Below are 14,723 nucleotides of genomic sequence, written 5' to 3'. Positions count from 1 at the left end.
CGGGTTCCCTTTAAGGCTACGTTCCCACGATTAGTTTTTGGTGAGTTTTTTACACTGTATTTTTGGGGAAAAAAAATTCAAGTAACCTATTCTACTTAATGGGTGTTGAAATGGTGCAGAAAATCTGCAACATCAAAAGCTCATCGTGGGAACGTAGCCTAAGGTTATGCTCCCTTGTTCAGGTTTTTTTTATACAGTTTTTTTTAAGTCCAAGCCAGGAATGGATCTTAGTTGTAAGACACCTATAAAGATAAGGCTGAGATGATTTCTGGCTTCAATAACTGCCATAAAAATGCTGAACGTGTGAATGCAGCCTAAGGCGCTAACCCTGCAGAAGCTTCAAAAAATGTATTAGGTTTTAGTCAATACTTATACATTAAATAAAAGTATTGTGTGAGCTTTGTATTCAGGTATTAAATGACATTTTGTAGCAGTATTAACATTTCAATAAAAAGTTGTTAAAAACTGGCGAGTGGTGAACACTACTGTACTTGTAAGGTCGGAATGTATTTTCTATAAAACTTATCAAGATATATTATTTTCTGGCAGTTATACATTGAAAAAGATGGCATTTAGTACGAAAGCCATATTCAGGAATATAAATAAGTGCAATTTGATAAACCTGAAATAATTATATTGATCCAAAAACTAAAGTGATCATGATATTTATCTTGCACCGTAAACACTGTAAGAACAAAACCCAAACAAAAGTGGCAGAATTGCTGTTTTATTCCAACCCACCACAAAAATAACTAAACCTGCAAAAAACATGCCATCGATATGGCTCTATATCGGTGGATCAAACTAAATGTTTTGCCTCTTGTAATACAATGAAGAAAAAAAATTACTTGGCCTCCTAAGGCACAATTTAGGAGGTCATTAGGTCATTAAGGGGCTAAGACGCCAAAATACCTGGCCAAAACTGGAGATAAGGGAACGGTGTTCTCCATTTTAAGTAGAACTAAGTAGTGTTCATAACAGTATGGGAATGAAAAATATAAAAACAAATGTCAAAAACAAATCAAATGTAAAAATTGGCTTAGTTATTATAGCGTTGATGCCTAAATAAGAAACTGTTATTTCAATTTCACTGATGATAGCAAAGTGATAATCTGGGAAATCCTCTTTGCTTTTTTGCAAAAATCATAGCAAAACATGCAAACATAAATGGTACTTTCTTTTAAAAGGAAGTTATAATCAGAAAATGAACTATTAAATATTCTTTTTTTTATACACTTTTGTCAGTTTTTTTTTAGTTTTTTTTCCATATTACAATCTGCATTCAAAATTAAAAGTAGAAATCTTGTAATTTTCATACTGGCCATTGGTGCTTTTTAGATTCTACCTTCCTGTTGTTTCAGGAAACAATACATGTACGTAGTCACAATCAACAGATGCTGACCCCATGTTTTGCGTTACGGATCCGGGTGGTGGAACCTCTGTGCTGCGGTGCAAGGAGGGACCAGAGGGGCGTAACTAGGTATCAACTCGGACTGATCAAGGTCGCAAGGCGGCTCAATCAACTCCGTGAATCAAGGAAGGACCGAGCAGAGGGACCAGGTGCTACTCTAGGCCAGTCCTTGTATGAGAGCAGGTGACTCAGACGGGTCAGAAGGTAGGGACTGACCGGTGCAGCAGATGAGCACAGCAGGCAGGTAGACAGACTGACAGACACCACGGGTAACTGGCAGGAGCCTCCAGATAGGCAGGCTAGTAGGCATGGCAGGTAACAAGCAGGAGCCTCCAGGTAGGCTGGCTGGTAGGCACGGCAGGTAAAGGCTCCGGATAAGCGGACTGGCCAAGCCCATATACAGACTGGCAGGCTGGGCTGTGAGCAGACTGTCGGGCTGGACTGGTAGTCAGGCTGGCGGACTGGACTGGTATTCAGGCTGGCGGACTGCACAGGTAGTCAGGCTGGGGGGCTGGGCTGGTAGTCAGGCTGGCAGACTGGACTGGTAGTCAGGCTGGCGGGCTGGACTGGTATTCAGGCTGGCGGGCTGGACAGGTAGTCAGGCTGGTGAGCTGGACAGGTAGTCAGGCAGGCAGCGGGACCTGAGGGCTGAAGCAGAGTAAGTATACAGAGCTACAACCTTGCAAGGGCACCTCCATTTTGGAGGAGGTGCCTTTTATATGAGATGTCCTCCGACCATTGGCCGGGGACTCCTTAGGACGGCGCGCGGCCTCTTTAAGAGGGAGGGAGCGTGCGCCCTAAGCACAGTGCCCGGGAAGCTGCGCACGCCGGCAGCAGCAGCAGGAGAGCCGGAAGATGCCGGGCCAGGAGCCGGCGGTAAGGGGGACGGTGTCTCTGCCTGTCAGGGGGCAGAGACGCCGATGCTACATTTTGTATTGAAGCATCTAATGAGCATGTTCTGAGGGCATTGTGAAGGGAGGGTGAGCTGTGGCATTGCCTATTGTGATTGGCGGATACTACTTTATGAGCTGTGTATAGAGGTGTTACTTGTTATTTTAATACTGCCTCTGCTGATAAGGAGCCTGCTGAAAACACTTTATAAAAGGATAGGAAGTATAAGTCTAAAAAAAACCACAGTGATCATTGTGAGAATTGCAAGATACATTTTTTTTATATTAAAGATTGATATAAAAAATAAATACTGCCAACAGTTAAAAAAAAAAATATATGCAACAAAAAATTCTGATTTGAACATTAAGTCATTCTATGATGACAGTTTCCCTCTAGGTCAAGTTGCTCTTACTGCGCCCATTCTTTACATTTTCGTTTGCTTTTTTTCTGTTTTGTTTCCTGATTCTTGTTACATTTTGACGTGCTATTAATTGCTGTAAACTATTACTTACATGAAAAAAAATCTAGCCTTTTCTATTTCAGTACTGCAAATATCCCACATTCCATAAGTGACTCACTATCTTCTCAATATGCCAGATTACATTTTTCTTCATAAATGTTCCTTGCATTTCCATTTTGCATGTTATCATGCCATTGTTAACTTATTAGTGCACCTTTAGGCACTTTATGGAATGGAGCTTTTTCTTGCAATTCTTTCAGTGGTTCCAATGGTTGCATAGTCTGGTCTGCACATTCTGCACACTACCGCACAGTATGTCTTAATGTTGGGCAAAGCCTGGACCCAGTGTTTGGCGCCTGGAGATTGTAACGGATCCGGAGGTGGAACCTCTGAGCTGCAATACAAAGGGGAAGTCCTAGTAAGGAAGCGGGTGACTCCCAGGGAAGGCAAGCTGGAAGTCACAGCAAGTGACGGGGACAGTCTCTGGGTAAGCAGGCAGGTGGTCACAGCAAGTGACGGGGACAGTCTCTGGGTAGACAGGCAGGTGGTCACGGCAAGTGACGGGGACAGTCTCTGGGTAGACAGGCAGGAGGTCACGGCAAGTGACGGGGACAGACTCTGGGTAGACAGGCAGGAGGTCACGGCAAGTGACGGGGACAGTCTCTGGGTAGACGGCAGGTACCTTCAACCCAGCGGGCAGATAGACACGGCCGGTACTGGCAAGTGCTTCCGAGTAAGCAGGTGGATAGCCGCGGCACGTGCTGGCGGGTGCTTCCGGATAAGCAGGTATATAAACTCAGCGGGTGCTGGCAGGTGCTTCCAGGTAAGCAGGTGGATAGCCACGGCAGGTGCTGGCGGGTGCTTCCGGATAAGCAGGTAGATAAACTCAGCGGGTGCTGGCAGGTGCTTCCAGGTAAGCAGGTAGAGAGATACAGCAGGTGCTGGCAGGTAGCAGACAGGTGACAGGCAGGAATCAGGCTGGACTAGACATGCTAGCGGAGGGACCTGAGGGCTGAAGCAGAGGTGAAGACACAGTGCGACAACTGTTGCTCGGGCACCTCCATTTTGGAGGAGGTGCCTTAAATGTGTGAAGTCCTCTGGCCAATGGCCGGGGACTTTTTAGGAAGACGCGTGCAGTCCCTTTAAGAGGGGGGGGAGTGCGCGCGCGCCCTAAGCACTCTGCTGGAGGAGGAACGCACGCCGGCCACAGCAGGGAACGGAGCGCAGGGAGAAGCCGCGCCAGGAGCCGGGGGGCGAGAGAGATGGTGTCCCTGTCTGACATGGGGCAGAGACGCCGCTGTGACGACAGAGAGAGGAGCGCTGGAGGGACTCACGTGAGGAGCGCGGAGGTGAGAGGTACGGCGTCCCTGCCTAGCAGAGGGCAGGGACGCCGATGCTACAGTACCCCCCCCTTTATGCCCCCTCTTCTTTAGGCCAGAAAGAAATTTATCAAGGATGAGCGGGGCATGGATGTTCTCCCGAGGCTCCCACGTTCTCTCCTCAGGACCAAACCCCTTCCAATCCACTAGAAAAAATGTCTTTCCTCTTATCCTCTTGGTGGCCAGAATGCGCTCTACCTCAAACTCGTTTTCAGCGGAAACCGGAGCAGGAGGCATACCTGAAGACTTGGAAAAAGAGTTAAGTACCACGGGTTTGAGGAGAGATACATGGAAGGAGTTGGGGATCCGCAAGTTGGCCGGGAGTTTCAATTTATAGGCCACCGGGTTGATTTGCTTGATAACTTCCAGTGGGCCGATGAACCGGGGCCCTAACTTGTAGGAAGGAATCTTGAGCCGGACATATTTGGATGAGAGCCAGACCTTATCTCCAGGATGGAATTGGAGAGGATCCAGACGTCTCTTGTCAGCCTGTCTCTTCATCCGCTCGGAGGACTGAAGAAGTGCGGATCTGGTACTCTCCCAAATGGTGGAGAATTCGCTAACAAGAGATTCCGCGGCCGGGTTGTCCACCGAGGCGGAGACGGGAAACGGGATCCAGGGATGTTGGCCGTAGACTGTAAAAAACGGGGATTTGGAAGAGGATTAGCTCTCGTGATTATTGGACTGTGGGTGATAAGCAGAAGAGAAGTCCAAGGTGACACCCAGCAGTTTACACGTGGCTCTCCAGAAGCGAGAGATGAACTGAACCCCTCGATCGGACACGATGTGGAGAGGAAGACCATGGAGACGGAAAATATGATGAATACAGTCCTTAGCCAACTCAGATGCAGACGGAAGACCCGGCAGGGGAATGAAGTGGGCCATTTTAGAGAAGCGATCAGCGACCACCCAAATGACCGTACAACCAGCAGAGACAGGGAGATCCGTTATAAAGTCCATGGCTATATGCTGCCACGGGGCAGCAGGTATGGGAAGAGGCAGAAGGCGGCCGGCTGGCAGATGTCTAGGAACCTTGTTGCGGGCGCAGGACGCACAGGCCGAGACAAAGTCTATTACCTCCTTGCGCAGGGTAGGCCACCAGGAATGCCGGGCAATAAGCTGGAGGGTCTTCTTATGGCCAGCATGGCCGGCTAACTTAGATGAATGTCCCCAGTGCAGAACCTTCTCTCGATCAGGTACTGTCACGAACGTCTTACAGGGTGGAAGACGATTCAGATCCAAGGGAGCCACTTACATTACCTTGGCGGGGTCGATAATGTGCTTAGGCTCCTCCTCTAGATCGGAGAACAGAAAGGATCGGGACAAGGCATCGGCTTTGATATTTTTGTCTGCCGGGCGGAAATGAAGAATGAAATCAAAGCGGGCGAAGAACAAGGACCACCGGGCCTGGCACGGGTTAAGTCTTTGGGTACGCTGGAGGTAAGCCAAGTTTTTGTGGTCCGTATAAATTATTACCGGGTGAAGAGCCCCCTCGAGCAGGTAACGCCACTCCTCCAGTGCCAATTTAACGGCTAACAATTCTCGGTCTCCTATAGAATAATTGCGCTCAGATGAGGAGAAGAGTTTGGAGAAGAAGCCGCAGGTTACCATTCTCCCGGATGGCGACTTTTGGGTGAGCACCGCTCCGGCTCCGGAGGAGGAAGCATCTACTTCTAAGAAGAATTGTTTGTTGCAGTCCGGACGGTGCAGCACAGAAGCGGAGGAGAAAGCTTGTTTCAAAGAAAGGAAGGCCTCTTCAGCCTCGGGCGGCCATTCTTTGGGACTAGCGCCCTTACGGGTGAGCGCGGAGATAGGGGCAGTCTGGGAAGAGAAGTGCGGAATGAAGAGGCGGTAGTAATTGGCGAAGCCCAGGAACCGCTGAATTGCCTTCAACCCCTCCGGTCGGGACCACTTCAAGATGGCAGAAAGTTTCTCAGGATCCATTCGTAGGCCGGTCTGGGAGATGACGTAGCCCAGAAATGGAAGCGAGGTCTTCTCAAAGAGGCACTTCTCAAATTTTGCGTAGAGGTGGTTCTGCCTGAGCCTGAGCAGGACCTGACGAACGTCCCTCCGGTGTGTGGGAAGATCCGGAGAGAAGACCAAGATGTCGTCCAGGTACACCACCACGTAGGTGTAGAGAAGGTCACGGAAGATGTCATTGACCAACTCTTGAAAGACGGCGAGAGCATTACAGAGGCCGAAGGGCATTACGAGGTATTCATAGTGGCCATCCCGGGTGTTGAATGCCGTCTTCCATTCATCCCCCTGACGGATACGGATCAGGTTATACGCCCCACGGAGATCCAGCTTGGTGAAGATTCTGGCACCCCTCAGACGGTCAAATAATTCAGGAATGAGCGGAAGGGGGTATTTATTCTTCACCGTGATCTGGTTAAGACCTCTATAGTCTATACAGGGACGGAGTGAGCCATCCTTCTTTTTAACGAAGAAGAAGCCTGCTCCCGCCGGGGAGGTAGATTTCCGGATAAATCCCCGGGCCAGATTTTCCTCGATATATTCAGACATGGCCCGGGTCTCAGCAGCGGACAACGGGTAAATACGCCCACGGGGTGGAGTAGCGCCGGGTACCAGGTCGATTGGTCAATCGTATGGTCTATGGGGGGGTAATGTCTCTGCTTCTTTCTTGTTGAAAACATCAGCATAAGACCAATAAGGAACCGGTAGACCGGGTAGATTGGCTGGAGTAGGAGAAGGATGAGCAGGACGAACAGGAACTAAATAAGTCTTATGACAGTCCTGCCCCCAGCGAAGGACTTCTCCGGTCTGCCAATTCAGCACGGGTGCATGTCTCTGGAACCAAGGAAGGCCTAACAAAAGGGCGTGAGAGAGTCCAGATAGAACATGGAAGAAGATCCTCTCAGAGTGCAGCATTCCCACCTGCAGAGTTATGGGTTCGATGATGAGTTGGATGGTTAGCGGTAAGAGCCCTCCATCCACGGAGGCGACAGATAAGGGTTCAGCCAAAGGTTTAGTGGGAATGCAGTATTTCTCTACCAGGGACCGGGAAATGAGGTTTCCGGAAGCTCCAGAATCGAGTTGAGCTAGTTCAAAGTAGCTGTTCTCCCCGCAGATGATAGAGACCGACAGCATCAGAGATGGAGGGGGTTTACTCTTGTCTAGGACGACCTCTCCGAGCGATCCTAGACACTGGCGTTTCCCGGCCTCTCCAGGCAGGAACGCATCCGGTGCTCCTTACTGCCACAGTAGAAACAGCTCCCCTCGGCACGGCGTGACTCTTGACGGGTTTTGACCATCTTGGTCTGGTCGACCTGCATGGGCTCTGGCGAGTGCGCCCGGGAAGTTACAGAGGAAGAGACGGGTTTCTGGAAAGTGGGAGCAAGGCGGGGAAACCTCCTCTCACGGGTGACCTCTTTGGTACGCTCCTGGAACCGGATGTCAATCCGGGTTGCAAGTGTTACTAAGTCATCCAGGGAGGTAGGAATGTCCCGACCGGCGAGTTCATCTTTAATCCGGCCGGATAGGCCTTCCCAGAAGACGAACACCAGGGCCTCGTTATCCCAGGCAAGCTCGGAAGCAAGGGTACGGAACCGTATGGCATATTGGCCCACGGTGAGACTCCCTTGGCAGAAGCGTAGCAGGGAGAAGGCGGATGAGGTCTTTCGTCCTGGTTCGTCGAAGACTTTCCGGAAAGCCGTGAGAAAGGCTGGCAGGTTGGACACCAGAGGGTCTCCTCTCTCCCATAGGGGATTTAGCCAAGCCAGTGCCTCCCCAGTGAGATGGGACATGATGAAGGCCACTTTGGCCCGGTCGGTGGTGAATTGGTGTGCCAAAAGTTCGAAGTGCAGGGTGCACTGATTAATGAAGCCTTGTGCCAGATCGGGGTCTCCACCAAAACGAGGCGGGGTGGATAGGCGGGGACCGGGAAGGGATGCCATGGTATTGATGGGCTGCGACGCTGCCGGGGTAGGAGTCGTGTGACTGGAAGCAGGTCCCGATGAGGCAGTCAGTGTGTCCAGGCGGGAGTTAACATTACGCAGGTGGCTCAGGATGGACTCCTGTTGGGACCTCTGACGGGATAGTTCATGGCATAGGTCCGAGAGCGAGGGGGCTTGGGCGCCACCGGGTTCCATGGCCCGAGCAAACTGTAACGGATCCGAAGGTGGAACCTCTGAGCTGCAATACAAAGGGGAAGTCCTTGTAAGGAAGCGGGTGACTCCCAGGGAAGGCAAGCAGGAAGTCACAGCAAGTGAGGGGGACAGTCTCTGGGTAAGCAGGCAGGTGGTCACGGCAAGTGACGGGGACAGTCTCTGGGTAGACAGGCAGGTGGTCACGGCAAGTGACGGGGACAGTCTCGGAGTAGACAGGCAGGAGGTCACGGCAAGTGACGGGGACAGTCTCTGGGTAGACAGGCAGGAGGTCACGGCAAGTGACGGGGACAGACTCTGGGTAGACAGGCAGGCGGTCACGGCAAGTGACGGGGACAGTCTCTGGGTAGACGGCAGGTACCTTCAACCCAGCGGGCAAATAGACACAGCCGGTACTGGCAGGTGCTTCCGGGTAAGCAGGTGGATAGCCGCAGCAGGTGCTGGCGGGTGCTTCCGGATAAGCAGGTAGATAACCTCAGCGGGTGCTGGCAGGTGCTTCCAGGTAAGCAGGTGGATAGCCGCTGCAGGTGCTGGCGGGTGCTTCCAGATAAGCAGGTAGATAAACTCAGCGCGTGCAGGCAGGTGCTTCCAGGTAAGCAGGTAGAGAGATACAGCAGGTGCTGGCAGGTAGCAGACAGGTGACAGGCAGGAATCAGGCTGGACTAGACAGGCTAGCGGAAGGACTTGAGGGCTGAAGCAGATGTGAAGACACAGTGCGACAACTGTTGCTCGGGCACCTCCATTTTGGAGGAGGTGCCTTAAATGTGGGAAGTCCTCTGGCCATTGGCCGGGGACTTTTTAGGAATACGCGTGCAGTCCCTTTAAGAGGGGGGGGAGTGCGCGCGCGCCCTAAGCACTCTGCTGGAGGAGGAACACACGCCGGCCACAGCAGGGAACGGAGCGCAGGGAGAAGCTGCGCCAGGAGCCGGGGGCGAGAGAGACGGTGTCCCTGTCTGACATGGGGCAGAGACGCCGCTGCGACGACAGAGAGAGGAGCGCTGGAGGGACCTACGTGAGGAGCGCGGAGGTGAGAGGGATGGCGTCCCTGCCTAGCAGAGGGCAGGGACGCCGATGCTACAGAGATGATGACAAATCTGAAAGCACGGAGGCTAAGTATTATTATCAATTATCTATTGGAGTAATCTATTGTGACTATCTGAATTTCCCACATTACAATTGTGAGAGAAATGTAATAGTTCATGGAATGTGAACATATTTGTGCCTCCATATTGAACAGGAACAAAGGCTTTGGCTTGAGTTATAACTAATCATTTCTACTATGGAATAATAGTATCTGAGTAAACAGCCGCAAGAAGCGTACAAATACATTTAGCACTTAAAAGCTTAGTGATACAGTGTTTCCGAGAAGAAGACAAGTAACACAATGTTCAATGTCTCATCTTCTGATCACGCGCTTGACATTAACCTCTATACGTTGTATCATTGGTTATACTAATTGGTCAGTTATAATCATATCATGTGAGGGTTTGGTTCCCCAGGTTATTATAAATAAAGATGTCCTCTAGGCATACCCGTAGGCACCATTAACACACCCGTTAATCCACAATTTGAAATATACAGACATCAGGCTGTAGAGGATTCAGAGTTTGGAATGTAGCACCCTGAGGATTCGGCTGCTACAGGGGTATTGCACCTCAACCCAGAGGTGTGATATTCCACTCCCGGGTAAGGATGGAGTGTGGAACTGAGCTCGGTAGGCTGCATGCACTACATACATCCCATTTCCGAGGAACAGGCCGACGGTACTCCCACTTAGAAATGTGCAGGTACGACCGAGTCTGTTCCTGGCTGGAGTGGGAGGGGGGTGGTACATCCCAAGTAGTGTAGGGGCAGATAGGGGGAGCAGCCTGGGTAAAGATAGGAGCTCATTGGGTGCTGGTCACCTGAGCTCACACATAGAGGGTGTATATAAGGTGGGCACCATCAGAGAACAGGGTCAGTCAGTCAGCCTTTGCAGAGGGGTCAGTCTTTGCAGGCAGGTCAGTCTGTCAGAGTAAGAAGCAGAGGAGCAGAGCAGCCCCAGAGAGAGAGAGAGGAGAAAGCAAGAGAGACCCAGAGGGGGAAACAGAAGAGAGGACTCTGAGACCCCAAATCCAATCCTCGGGTGAAGAGTCGGCATCAGGGTACCGGAACCCAAGCTGGTGGGGGCAAAAACACACCCCAGCCAGAGACCGGAGGCCGTGGGCAGCGTCTGCCACGGCCACCCACCACATCCACCCCGAAGGCATACCACGTGGAGGGTCAGGGAACCCAAGGCCAAGGGTCTCCCAACAGAAGGCCCGAGGGAGCTGGACCTGGGTGGATCACTAGTGGGGACGGCCAGAGAAAGGACAGAAGGAGAGCTCAGGGTCACGCTCCGGACTCGCTTGGGGGTTGGCTGGATCCAGGACCTGGTGGATGCAGCACGGCTCGGGAGGTCACTTGAAGCTGGAGTGACCGGAACATCAGCAGTGAGTAAATACCCTTAACTGCATAACCCGACTCTGTCTTCCTTTAACATCTATGCTGCACCACCACAACCCCCATCCTCTGCACCTGACCCCCTGAGGCTATACCCCACCCGTTGGGGGTTATACCATCGAAAGCTGCACCTACACCATCAGCCTCAGCGGACCCTGCTGCAGCGGCGGCCATAGTGACCGCAATACAACGGGTGGCGTAGTCGACAATAAAGAACTTAATAACATCTGTAGGACTGCCACATACAACTGAGTTTGACACCCTGGGCACGGACCGGGTCACAGCCACTCGGAAGACTACAACTCCCATCTGATCCGGCTCCGGATATTCCCCCTAAAGAATATGGCCCAGGGGGCGCGTCAACTTTGGCGTAGTCGGCAGGATTACGTGCCCGCAACACCCGGGTACTGCGTGCCTGAAGAAAAGAACGAGTTTACCTCAAAAAGAAGTCTCCTGCCGGTTCCGGAGGGTCTCCGCCATCGGACCCCATCACCAGTCGATTCCCGCCGGTTGTCCGCCATTAACAGCGTTTTCCCGCCATCTGCAGAGTTTCCCGCCACTGGGAAGCGATTCCCGCCATTTCCAAAGGTTTCCCGCCTTGGAAGAGCGGACGCCATTATGGGCGTGCCAGAGGGTGGCAAGAGGCCACCTCCCATCGTGGGCCAGGACCGAAAATGGCGCCAAAAGTGGAAACCGCCCCCACCAACAGAGACTGTGATGCTAGAGGTGTCTGTCAGCGTGAAAGAACCGCCCCTGGAGCTGACAGTCACCAAGTGGCCCCGGGACCGCCCTCGAGGTGGGAGGAGACGAAAGGAGAGAACAAAGATGGGTGCCGCCTGGAGCAGTCTAGAGCGAGCGCACCCGGAGGCAAGAAGCCTGGAGAAGAGTATCGGAGGAGCTTACCCGGAGATGGCGAGAGAGCAGAGCAGCACCGGCCCGCTGGCCAGGAGCCTGCTAGAGACGACTGTAGGAGAGCAGAGCAGCACCGACCCGTTGGTCAGGAGCCTGCTGGAAACAACGACCCCACTAGGCCTAGTGGAGGTCCTAGCACAGCTCCCCCGAGACCGGGAGTGTGCACAGACCGCTCTGGAGGGCCTCGCAAGGAGGATGGCCCGGGTGCAGCGAGAGACGTTGGCGGAGTGGAGCCGTGAGATGGCCCAGCAGACTGAGACCTGTCAGCGGAGCACGCCACCCGAGACGAGGAGACAGACCGCCTCTGAGGATGGCGCGGGAGGATTGAAGGCCGGAGACGGCGCCGAGAAGGGAGCCGAACGAGTGGAGGCAGGTAAAGGGGACGTCTATACCCCAAACCGGGAAACCGCGTACCTGCCCCAGCTCCCCGTCGCAGAGCCCGAAGTCTATCCTGCCGTGCCCGTCGCTGCAACGTCACCGCCGCAGACTAGGCCTCAAACGGGAGCCGCGACCCCTGTGACGTCACACGCCTCGACCCCGAGCGTGACCAAGCAGGAAGTACCACCAGCCTGGTCGCAAGGCCTAGTACCCCCGGGCGCCGCAATACCAACAGCGCCCCCTACCTCCGCGGAGCCCCCGGCCTGGTCGCAGGGCTAAGTAGCCCAGGGCGCCGCCGTCCTTACGGTGCCCTTTACCTTCCAGATACCCCAAGCCTGGCCGCAAGGCCCGGGCAACCCGGGCGCCACCACCACCGCGCCCATAAGACCAAGAGTGCCGCATCTGGGAGAGGACCTGTACGCCCAGCATACGTGCCCGGATGGGCAGCCATTTATATGGTCACCGGAGTTTCACCATCCCCGACTCCGGAGAGAGAGACCCCTGGATGAACCCCTGATCCCGGCTCCAAAGCCCGTAAAGAGGATCTCGCCCCCGCTAGCGGAAGCACAGTTTGAGTGGGACCCCACCGGAGAAGATCTTATGGGGTTCACTCAAGAGACTCGGGCAGCTGCAGCGGAGCGTGCTGAGTGCTGCCGCCAACAGCTCGAGGACTTCGAGAGGGAGCGGAGAGAGAGGCGGGTCCGGGAACAGCAAGCTCAAGTAAAGAGCGCGGAGCAGAAGAGTCGGGCCAGGAGAGACCCCCGTGCAGCGCATAGTCCCCGCACCACCGGGACTGTGATAAAGTTTAACCTGCAGCATGGGTGGGGCTTCATCCGAGACCACCATACCCTAGGCGACGTCTTCGTAACCAGGAGAGACGTTGAGTCCCACCTACCGGAGGGACACAGAGGTCGTGACCTTTACATCGGGGACGAGGTCACCTTCACCCGGCACAAGTGTGCCAAAGGTCCCTACGCCCTCCATGTGCATCGTCTGACGGAAGAAGAGCTGCGGTGTGAGGAGGAAGAACAAGAGGACCCGGACGGGTCTGAAACTAGAGCCAAAGGTAACCATAAAGCAAGAGCAGGAGGACGCCGTCGCTAAGGACAGCGAAGCAGAAGCTGTATATAGTTGCCCGTCGGGGCACCGTGAACTGAAACCGTGAACTGAAACTGAAACCGTGAACTGAAACTGAAACCGTGAACTGAAACTGAAACTGTTGCTGTTGCTAATATAGTCCCCGTTGGGACCAGCATGTGTGAACTGTTAACCCGTATTTCCCTTAATCCCACTGACCGAGGACTGAGAGCGGTCATTCCTCCCTAATACCTGGCCGAGGACTGAGAGCGGCCATATCCTTGTATATAGTTGCGCGTCCTAAAGCGCCCCCTACCGGTTTTATAGGAAAACCAGTTTTCTAGAGAGACTGTCGCACTTTACCCGGTCACACGTTGCACAGTGACCGGAGGAGGAGCCAGAGGCGACGAGAATGTTTTATATTGATATATATATATATAATGTTTTATATGTTTTATATGTTTATGCAAAAATTTGTATGTTTTGGTGTTATGTCTTACAGCCCGAGGACGTGCTGTGATTTACCAGGGGGGAATGTAGCACCCTGAGGATTCGGCTGCTACAGGGGTATTGCACCTCAACCCAGAGGTGTGATATTCCACTCCCGGGTAAGGATGGAGTGTGGAACTGAGCTCGGTAGGCTGCATGCACTACATACATCCCATTTCCGAGGAACAGGCCGACGGTACTCCCACTTAGAAATGTGCAGGTACGACCGAGTCTGTTCCTGGCTGGAGTGGGAGGGGGGTGGTACATCCCAAGTAGTGTAGGGGCAGATAGGGGGAGCAGCCTGGGTAAAGATAGGAGCTCATTGGGTGCTGGTCACCTGAGCTCACACATAGAGGGTGTATATAAGGTGGGCACCATCAGAGAACAGGGTCAGTCAGTCAGCCTTTGCAGAGGGGTCAGTCTTTGCAGGCAGGTCAGTCTGTCAGAGTAAGAAGCAGAGGAGCAGAGCAGCCCCAGAGAGAGAGAGAGGAGAAAGCAAGAGAGACCCAGAGGGGGAAACAGAAGAGAGGACTCTGAGACCCCAAATCCAATCCTCGGGTGAAGAGTCGGCATCAGGGTACCGGAACCCAAGCTGGTGGGGGCAAAAACACACCCCAGCCAGAGACCGGAGGCCGTGGGCAGCGTCTGCCACGGCCACCCACCACATCCACCCCGAAGGCATACCACGTGGAGGGTCAGGGAACCCAAGGCCAAGGGTCTCCCAACAGAAGGCCCGAGGGAGCTGGACCTGGGTGGATCACTAGTGGGGACGGCCAGAGAAAGGACAGAAGGAGAGCTCAGGGTCACGCTCCGGACTCGCTTGGGGGTTGGCTGGATCCAGGACCTGGTGGATGCAGCACGGCTCGGGAGGTCACTTGAAGCTGGAGTGACCGGAACATCAGCAGTGAGTAAATACCCTTAACTGCATAACCCGACTCTGTCTTCCTTTAACATCTATGCTGCACCACCACAACCCCCATCCTCTGCACCTGACCCCCTGAGGCTATACCCCACCCGTTGGGGGTTATACCATCGAAAGCTGCACCTACACCATCAGCCTCAGCGGACCCTGCTGCAGCGGCGGCCATAGTGACCGCAATACAACGGGTGGCGTAGTC

Source organism: Phyllobates terribilis, unplaced genomic scaffold, assembly GCF_046119375.1.
Source record: "Phyllobates terribilis strain yellow unplaced genomic scaffold, ASM4611937v1 Scaffold_13__5_contigs__length_258822181, whole genome shotgun sequence".
Classification (NCBI taxonomy): Eukaryota; Metazoa; Chordata; class Amphibia; order Anura; family Dendrobatidae; genus Phyllobates; species Phyllobates terribilis.
The sequence above is the reverse complement of the archived record's forward strand: the minus strand, read 5'-3'. Positions refer to the sequence as shown.